Source organism: Porites lutea, chromosome 11 (assembly GCF_958299795.1).
Source record: "Porites lutea chromosome 11, jaPorLute2.1, whole genome shotgun sequence".
In the NCBI taxonomy this organism is placed as follows: domain Eukaryota; kingdom Metazoa; phylum Cnidaria; class Anthozoa; order Scleractinia; family Poritidae; genus Porites; species Porites lutea.
In genome coordinates this window covers 8,236,336-8,245,892 of record NC_133211.1, presented here as the reverse complement: position 1 = coordinate 8,245,892, position 9,557 = coordinate 8,236,336, and positions in this window count along the sequence as shown.

Here is a 9,557-nt window from a genome sequence, read left to right as displayed (position 1 = left end):
AAGATGAAAATAATGTTATTGACATTTTGCTGAAAGTAAAAATAGAAAACAGTGTAAAGTTAAGCAATTGCATGTAGGTATTTTTTGAACAACAATTTATCAGTAGTATTTGGTAGTCTCAAAAACTCATTTGCTCCTTCACTTAATGTTGAAATCCTTAGCAAATTGTCATCTTTTTTCTGAAAAAATTTGTTGCCCAGTTCCTAGCTCTCCAGTTTTACCCCGTGGTCAGTGTATTTTGGATGGGCCATATGATGCCTTTGATCTAGGTTAAATAACCAGAATGAATTCACTATGAGGGCCTGCGAAAGGTTGTACAAGTGCGATACAACAACAAGCTTCAGAGATTACCAGACACCTGGTATCTTCAACTGTTGTAGTTGTATTGTATTTTCTTCCTTTATGTTTTTGCATGGCATCTCTGTGTAATGGTTCTTTTGCTAATGTTGTACTTCTGCTGTTCCTCTAGTTCTACCACGACTTTGGTTCGGTTAGTTCCTCGGTATCGTGAGTACAGTGTATGTATTGTGTCTCTGTGTAATGTGCAGTTCTTTGTTTTATGTTGTGGTTCTGCGGTTCCATAGTTAAGGGCTAGGTTCTCTAGTTCTACCACGACTTTGGTTCGGTGGTTCCTCGGTATCGTGAGTACAGTGTATGTATTGTGTCCCTGTGTAATGTGGAGTTCTTTGTTTTATGTTGTGGTTCTGCGGTTCCATAGTTAAGGGCTAGGTTCTCTAGTTCTACCACGACTTTGGTTCGGTGGTTCCTCGGTATCGTGAGTACAGTGTATGTATTGTGTCTCTGTGTAATGTGGAGTTCTTTGTTTTATGTTGTGGTTCTGCGGTTCCATAGTTAAGGGCTAGGTTCTCTAGTTCTACCACGACTTTGGTTCGGTGGTTCCTCGGTATCGTGAGTACAGTGTATGTATTGTGTCTCTGTGTAATGTGGAGTTCTTTGTTTTATGTTGTGGTTCTACGGTTCCATAGTTAAGGGCTAGGTTCTCTAGTTCTACCACGACTTTGGTTCGGTGGTTCCTCGGTATCGTGAGTACAGTGTATGTATTGTGTCCCTGTGTAATGTGGAGTTCTTTGTTTTATGTTGTGGTTCTGCGGTTCCATAGTTAAGGGCTAGGTTCTCTAGTTCTACCACGACTTTGGTTCGGTGGTTCCTCGGTATCGTGAGTACAGTGTATATATTGTGTCTCTGTGTAATGTGGAGTTCTTTGTTTTATGTTGTGGTTCTGCGGTTCCATAGTTAAGGGCTAGGTTCTCTAGTTCTACCACGACTTTGGTTCGGTGGTTCCTCGGTATCGTGAGTACAGTGTATGTATTGTGTCTCTGTGTAATGTGGAGTTCTTTGTTTTATGTTGTGGTTCTGCGGTTCCATAGTTAAGGGCTAGGTTCTCTAGTTCTACCACGACTTTGGTTCGGTGGTTCCTCGGTATCGTGAGTACAGTGTATGTATTGTGTCTCTGTGTAATGTGGAGTTCTTTGTTTTATGTTGTGGTTCTGCGGTTCCATAGTTAAGGGCTAGGTTCTCTAGTTCTACCACGACTTTGGTTCGGTGGTTCCTCGGTATCGTGAGTACAGTGTATGTATTGTGTCTCTGTGTAATGTGGAGTTCTTTGTTTTATGTTGTGGTTCTGCGGTTCCATAGTTAAGGGCTAGGTTCTCTAGTTCTACCACGACTTTGGTTCGGTGGTTCCTCGGTATCGTGAGTACAGTGTATGTATTGTGTCTCTGTGTAATGTGGAGTTCTTTGTTTTATGTTGTGGTTCTGCGGTTCCATAGTTAAGGGCTAGGTTCTCTAGTTCTACCACGACTTTGGTTCGGTGGTTCCTGGGTATCGTGAGTACAGTGTATGTATTGTGTCTCTGTGTAATGTGCAGTTCTTTGTTTTATGTTGTGGTTCTGCGGTTCCATAGTTAAGGGCTAGGTTCTCTAGTTCTACCACGACTTTGGTTCGGTGGTTCCTCGGTATTGTGAGTACAGTGTATGTATTGTGTCTCTGTGTAATGTGGAGTTCTTTGTTTTATGTTGTGGTTCTGCGGTTCCATAGTTAAGGGCTAGGTTCTCTAGTTCTACCACGACTTTGGTTCGGTGGTTCCTCGGTATCGTGAGTACAGTGTATGTATTGTGTCTCTGTGTAATGTGGAGTTCTTTGTTTTATGTTGTGGTTATGCGGTTCCATAGTTAAGGGCTAGGTTCTCTAGTTCTACCACGACTTTGGTTCGGTGGTTCCTCGGTATCGTGAGTACAGTGTATGTATTGTGTCTCTGTGTAATGTGGAGTTCTTTGTTTTATGTTGTGGTTCTGCGGTTCCATAGTTAAGGGCTAGGTTCTCTAGTTCTACCACGACTTTGGTTCGGTGGTTCCTGGGTACCGTGAGTACAGTGTATGTATTGTGTCTCTGTGTAATGTGCAGTTCTTTGTTTTATGTTGTGGTTCTGCGGTTCCATAGTTAAGGGCTAGGTTCTCTAGTTCTACCACGACTTTGGTTCGGTGGTTCCTCGGTATCGTGAGTACAGTGTATGTATTGTGTCTCTGTGTAATGTGGAGTTCTTTGTTTTATGTTGTGGTTCTGCGGTTCCATAGTTAAGGGCTAGGTTCTCTAGTTCTACCACGACTTTGGTTCGGTGGTTCCTCGGTATCGTGAGTACAGTGTATGTATTGTGTCTCTGTGTAATGTGGAGTTCTTTGTTTTATGTTGTGGTTCTGCGGTTCCATAGTTAAGGGCTAGGTTCTCTAGTTCTACCAAGACTTTGGTTCGGTGGTTCCTCGGTATCGTGAGTACAGTGTATGTATTGTGTCTCTGTGTAATGTGGAGTTCTTTGTTTTATGTTGTGGTTCTGCGGTTCCATAGTTAAGGGCTAGGTTCTCTAGTTCTACCACGACTTTGGTTCGGTGGTTCCTCGGTATCGTGAGTACAGTGTATGTATTGTGTCTCTGTGTAATGTGGAGTTCTTTGTTTTATGTTGTGGTTCTGCGGTTCCATAGTTAAGGGCTAGGTTCTCTAGTTCTACCACGGCTTTGGTTCGGTGGTTCCTCGGTATCGTGAGTACAGTGTATGTATTGTGTCTCTGTGTAATGTGGAGTTCTTTGTTTTATGTTGTGGTTATGCGGTTCCATAGTTAAGGGCTAGGTTCTCTAGTTCTACCACGACTTTGGTTCGGTGGTTCCTCGGTATCGTGAGTACAGTGTATGTATTGTGTCTCTGTGTAATGTGGAGTTCTTTGTTTTATGTTGTGGTTCTGCGGTTCCATAGTTAAGGGCTAGGTTCTCTAGTTCTACCAAGACTTTGGTTCGGTGGTTCCTCGGTATCGTGAGTACAGTGTATGTATTGTGTCTCTGTGTAATGTGGAGTTCTTTGTTTTATGTTGTGGTTCTGCGGTTCCATAGTTAAGGGCTATGTTCTCTAGTTCTACCACGACTTTGGTTCGGTGGTTCCTCGGTATCATGAGTACAGTGTATGTATTCTGTCTCTGTGTAATGTGGAGTTCTTTGTTTTATGTTGTGGTTCTGCGGTTCCATAGTTAAGGGCTAGGTTCTCTAGTTCTACCACGACTTTGGTTCGGTGGTTCCTGGGTACCGTGAGTACAGTGTATGTATTGTGTCTCTGTGTAATGTGCAGTTCTTTGTTTTATGTTGTGGTTCTGCGGTTCCATAGTTAAGGGCTAGGTTCTCTAGTTCTACCACGACTTTGGTGCGGTGGTTCCTCGGTATCGTGAGTACAGTGTATGTATTGTGTCTCTGTGTAATGTGGAGTTCTTTGTTTTATGTTGTGGTTCTGCGGTTCCATAGTTAAGGGCTAGGTTCTCTAGTTCTACCACGACTTTGGTTCGGTGGTTCCTCGGTATCGTGAGTACAGTGTATGTATTGTCTCTCTGTGTAATGTGGAGTTCTTTGTTTTATGTTGTGGTTCTGCGGTTCCATAGTTAAGGGCTAGGTTCTCTAGTTCTACCACGACTTTGGTTCGGTGGTTCCTCGGTATCGTGAGTACAGTGTATGTATTGTGTCTCTGTGTAATGTGGAGTTCTTTGTTTTATGTTGTGGTTCTGCGGTTCCATAGTTAAGGGCTAGGTTCTCTAGTTCTACCACGACTTTGGTTCGGTGGTTCCTGGGTACCGTGAGTACAGTGTATGTATTGTGTCTCTGTGTAATGTGCAGTTCTTTGTTTTATGTTGTGGTTCTGCGGTTCCATAGTTAAGGGCTAGGTTCTCTAGTTCTACCACGACTTTGGTGCGGTGGTTCCTCGGTATCGTGAGTACAGTGTATGTATTGTGTCTCTGTGTAATGTGGAGTTCTTTGTTTTATGTTGTGGTTCTGCGGTTCCATAGTTAAGGGCTAGGTTCTCTAGTTCTACCACGACTTTGGTTCGGTGGTTCCTCGGTATCGTGAGTACAGTGTATGTATTGTCTCTCTGTGTAATGTGGAGTTCTTTGTTTTATGTTGTGGTTCTGCGGTTCCATAGTTAAGGGCTAGGTTCTCTAGTTCTACCACGACTTTGGTTCGGTGGTTCCTCGGTATCGTGAGTACAGTGTATGTATTGTGTCTCTGTGTAATGTGGAGTTCTTTGTTTTATGTTGTGGTTATGCGGTTCCATAGTTAAGGGCTAGGTTCTCTAGTTCTACCACGACTTTGGTTCGGTGGTTCCTCGGTATCGTGAGTACAGTGTATGTATTGTGTCTCTGTGTAATGTGGAGTTCTTTGTTTTATGTTGTGGTTATGCGGTTCCATAGTTAAGGGCTAGGTTCTCTAGTTCTACCACGACTTTGGTTCGGTGGTTCCTCGGTATCGTGAGTACAGTGTATGTATTGTGTCTCTGTGTAATGTGGAGTTCTTTGTTTTATGTTGTGGTTCTGCGGTTCCATAGTTAAGGGCTAGGTTCTCTAGTTCTACCAAGACTTTGGTTCGGTGGTTCCTCGGTATCGTGAGTACAGTGTATGTATTGTGTCTCTGTGTAATGTGGAGTTCTTTGTTTTATGTTGTGGTTCTGCGGTTCCATAGTTAAGGGCTATGTTCTCTAGTTCTACCACGACTTTGGTTCGGTGGTTCCTCGGTATCGTGAGTACAGTGTATGTATTCTGTCTCTGTGTAATGTGGAGTTCTTTGTTTTATGTTGTGGTTCTGCGGTTCCATAGTTAAGGGCTAGGTTCTCTAGTTCTACCACGACTTTGGTTCGGTGGTTCCTGGGTACCGTGAGTACAGTGTATGTATTGTGTCTCTGTGTAATGTGCAGTTCTTTGTTTTATGTTGTGGTTCTGCGGTTCCATAGTTAAGGGCTAGGTTCTCTAGTTCTACCACGACTTTGGTGCGGTGGTTCCTCGGTATCGTGAGTACAGTGTATGTATTGTGTCTCTGTGTAATGTGGAGTTCTTTGTTTTATGTTGTGGTTCTGCGGTTCCATAGTTAAGGGCTAGGTTCTCTAGTTCTACCACGACTTTGGTTCGGTGGTTCCTCGGTATCGTGAGTACAGTGTATGTATTGTCTCTCTGTGTAATGTGGAGTTCTTTGTTTTATGTTGTGGTTCTGCGGTTCCATAGTTAAGGGCTAGGTTCTCTAGTTCTACCACGACTTTGGTTCGGTGGTTCCTCGGTATCGTGAGTACAGTGTATGTATTGTGTCTCTGTGTAATGTGGAGTTCTTTGTTTTATGTTGTGGTTATGCGGTTCCATAGTTAAGGGCTAGGTTCTCTAGTTCTACCACGACTTTGGTTCGGTGGTTCCTCGGTATCGTGAGTACAGTGTATGTATTGTGTCTCTGTGTAATGTGGAGTTCTTTGTTTTATGTTGTGGTTCTGCGGTTCCATAGTTAAGGGCTAGGTTCTCTAGTTCTACCACGACTTTGGTTCGGTGGTTCCTCGGTATCGTGAGTACAGTGTATGTATTCTGTCCCTGTGTAATGTGGAGTTCTTTGTTTTATGTTGTGGTTCTGCGGTTCCATAGTTAAGGGCTAGGTTCTCTAGTTCTACCACGACTTTGGTTCGGTGGTTCCTCGGTATCGTGAATACAGTGTATGTATTGTGTCCCTGTGTAATGTGCAGTTCTGTGTTTTATGTTGTGGTTCTGCGGTTCCATAGTTAAGGGCTAGGTTCTCTAGTGCTACCACGACTTTGGTTCGGTGGTTCCTCGGTATCGTGAGTACAGTGTATGTATTGTGTCTCTGTGTAATGTGGAGTTCTTTGTTTTATGTTGTGGTTCTGCGGTTCCATAGTTAAGGGCTAGGTTCTCTAGTTCTACCACGACTTTGGTTCGGTGGTTCCTCGGTATCGTGAGTACAGTGTATGTATTGTGTCTCTGTGTAATGTGGAGTTCTTTGTTTTATGTTGTGGTTCTGCGGTTCCATAGTTAAGGGCTAGGTTCTCTAGTTCTACCACGACTTTGGTTCGGTGGTTCCTCGGTATCGTGAGTACACTGTATGTATTGTGTCTCTGTGTAATGTGGAGTTCTTTGTTTTATGTTGTGGTTCTGCGGTTACATAGTTAAGGGCTAGGTTCTCTAGTTCTACCACGACTTTGGTTCGGTGGTTCCTCGGTATCGTGAGTACAGTGTATGTATTGTGTCTCTGTGTAATGTGGAGTTCTTTGTTTTATGTTGTGGTTCTGCGGTTCCATAGTTAAGGGCTAGGTTCTCTAGTTCTACCACGACTTTGGTTCGGTGGTTCCTCGGTATCCTGAATACAGTGTATGTATTGTGTCCCTGTGTAATGTGGAGTTCTTTCTTTTATGTTGTGGTTCTGCGGTTCCATAGTTAAGGGCTAGGTTCTCTAGTTCTACCACGACTTTGGTTCGGTGGTTCCTCGGTATCGTGAGTACATTGTATGTATTGTGTCTCTGTGTAATGTGGAGTTCTTTGTTTTATGTTGTGGTTCTGCGGTTCCATAGTTAAGGGCTAGGTTCTCTAGTTCTACCACGACTTTGGTTCGGTGGTTCCTCGGTATCGTGAGTACAGTGTATGTATTGTGTCCCAGTGTAATGTGCAGTTCTTTGTTTTATGTTGTGGTTCTGCTGTTCCATAGTTAAGGGCTAGGTTCTCTAGTTCTACCACGACTTTGGTTCGGTGGTTCCTCGGTATCGTGAGTACAGTGTATGTATTGTGTCTCTGTGTAATGTGGAGTTCTCTGTTTTATGTTGTGGTTCTGCGGTTCCATACTTAAGGGCTAGGTTCTCTAGTTCTACCACGACTTTGGTTCGGTGGTTCCTCGGTATCGTGAGTACAGTGTATGTATTGTGTCTCTGTGTAATGTGGAGTTCTTTGTTTTATGTTGTGGTTCTGCGGTTCCATAGTTAAGGGCTAGGTTCTCTAGTTCTACCACGACTTTGGTTCGGTGGTTCCTCGGTATCGTGAGTACAGTGTATGTATTGTGTCTCTGTGTAATGTGCACTTCTTTGTTTTATGTTGTGGTTCTGCGGTTCCATAGTTCAGGGCTAGGTTCTCTAGTTCTACCACGACTTTGGTTCGGTGGTTCCTCGGTATCGTGAGTACAGTGTATGTATTGTGTCTCTGTGTAATGTGGAGTTCTTTGTTTTATGTTGTGGTTCTGCAGTTCCATAGTTAAGGGCTAGGTTCTCTAGTTCTACCACGACTTTGGTTCGGTGGTTCCTCGGTATCGTGAGTACAATGTATGTATTGTGTCTCTGTGTAATGTGCAGTTCTTTGTTTTATGTTGTGGTTCTGCGGTTCCATAGTTAAGGGCTAGGTTCTCTAGTTCTACCACGACTTTGGTTCGGTGGTTCCTCGGTATCGTGAGTACAGTGTATGTATTGTGTCTCTGTGTAATGTGGAGTTCTTTGTTTTATGTTGTGGTTCTGCGGTTCCATAGTTAAGGGCTAGGTTCTCTAGTTCTACCACGACTTTGGTTCGGTGGTTCCTCGGTATCGTGAGTACAGTGTATGTATTGTGTCTCTGTGTAATGTGCAGTTCTTTGTTTTATGTTGTGGTTCTGCGGTTCCATAGTTCAGGGCTAGGTTCTCTAGTTCTACCACGACTTTGGTTCGGTGGTTCCTCGGTATCGTGAGTACAGTGTATGTATTGTGTCTCTGTGTAATGTGGAGTTCTTTGTTTTATGTTGTGGTTCTGCAGTTCCATAGTTAAGGGCTAGGTTCTCTAGTTCTACCACGACTTTGGTTCGGTGGTTCCTCGGTATCGTGAGTACAGTGTATGTATTGTGTCTCTGTGTAATGTGGAGTTCTTTGTTTTATGTTGTGGTTCTGCGGTTCCATAGTTAAGGGCTAGGTTCTCTAGTTCTACCACGACTTTGGTTCGGTGGTTCCTCGGTATCGTGAGTACAGTGTATGTATTGTGTCCCTGTGTAATGTGCAGTTCTTTGTTTTATGTTGTGGTTCTGCGGTTCCATAGTTAAGGGCTAGGTTCTCTAGTTCTACCACGACTTTGGTTCGGTGGTTCCTCGGTATGGTGAGTACAGTGTATGTATTGTGTCTCTGTGTAATGTGGAGTTCTTTGTTTTATGTTGTGGTTCTGCGGTTCCATAGTTAAGGGCTAGGTTCTCTAGTTCTACCACGACTTTGGTTCGGTGGTTCCTCGGTATCGTGAGTACAGTGTATGTATTGTGTCTCTGTGTAATGTGGAGTTCTTTGTTTTATGTTGTGGTTCTGTGGTTCCATAGTTAAGGGCTAGGTTCTCTAGTTCTACCACGACTTTGGTTCGGTAGTTCCTCGGTATCGTGAGTACAGTGTATGTATTGTGTCTCTGTGTAATGTGCAGTTCTTTGTTTTATGTTGTGGTTCTGCGGTTCCATAGTTAAGGGCTAGGTTCTCTAGTTCTACCACGACTTTGGTTCGGTGGTTCCTCGGTATCGTGAGTACAGTGTATGTATTGTGTCTCTGTGTAATGTGGAGTTCTTTGTTTTATGTTGTGGTTCTACGGTTCCATAGTTAAGGGCTAGGTTCTCTAGTTCTACCACGACTTTGGTTCGGTGGTTCCTCGGTATCGTGAGTACAGTGTATGTATTGTGTCCCTGTGTAATGTGGAGTTCTTTGTTTTATGTTGTGGTTCTGCGGTTCCATAGTTCAGGGCTAGGTTCTCTAGTTCTACCACGACTTTGGTTCGGTGGTTCCTCGGTATCGTGAGTACAGTGTATGTATTGTGTCTCTGTGTAATGTGGAGTTCTTTGTTTTATGTCGTGGTTCTGTGGTTCCATAGTTAAGGGCTAGGTTCTCTAGTTCTACCACGACTTTGGTTCGGTGGTTCCTCGGTATCGTGAGTACAGTGTATGTATTGTGTCTCTGTGTAATGTGCAGTTCTTTGTTTTATGTTGTGGTTCTGCGGTTCCATAGTTCAGGGCTAGGTTCTCTAGTTCTACCACGACTTTGGTTCGGTGGTTCCTCGGTATCGTGATTACAGTGTATGTATTGTGTCTCTGTGTAATGTGGAGTTCTTTGTTTTATGTTGTGGTTCTGCGGTTCCATAGTTAAGGGCTAGGTTCTCTAGTTCTACCATGACTTTGGTTCGGTGGTTCCTGGGTATCGTGAGTACAGTGTATGTATTGTGTCCCTGTGTAATGTGGAGTTCTTTGTTTTATGTTGTGGTTCTGCGGTTC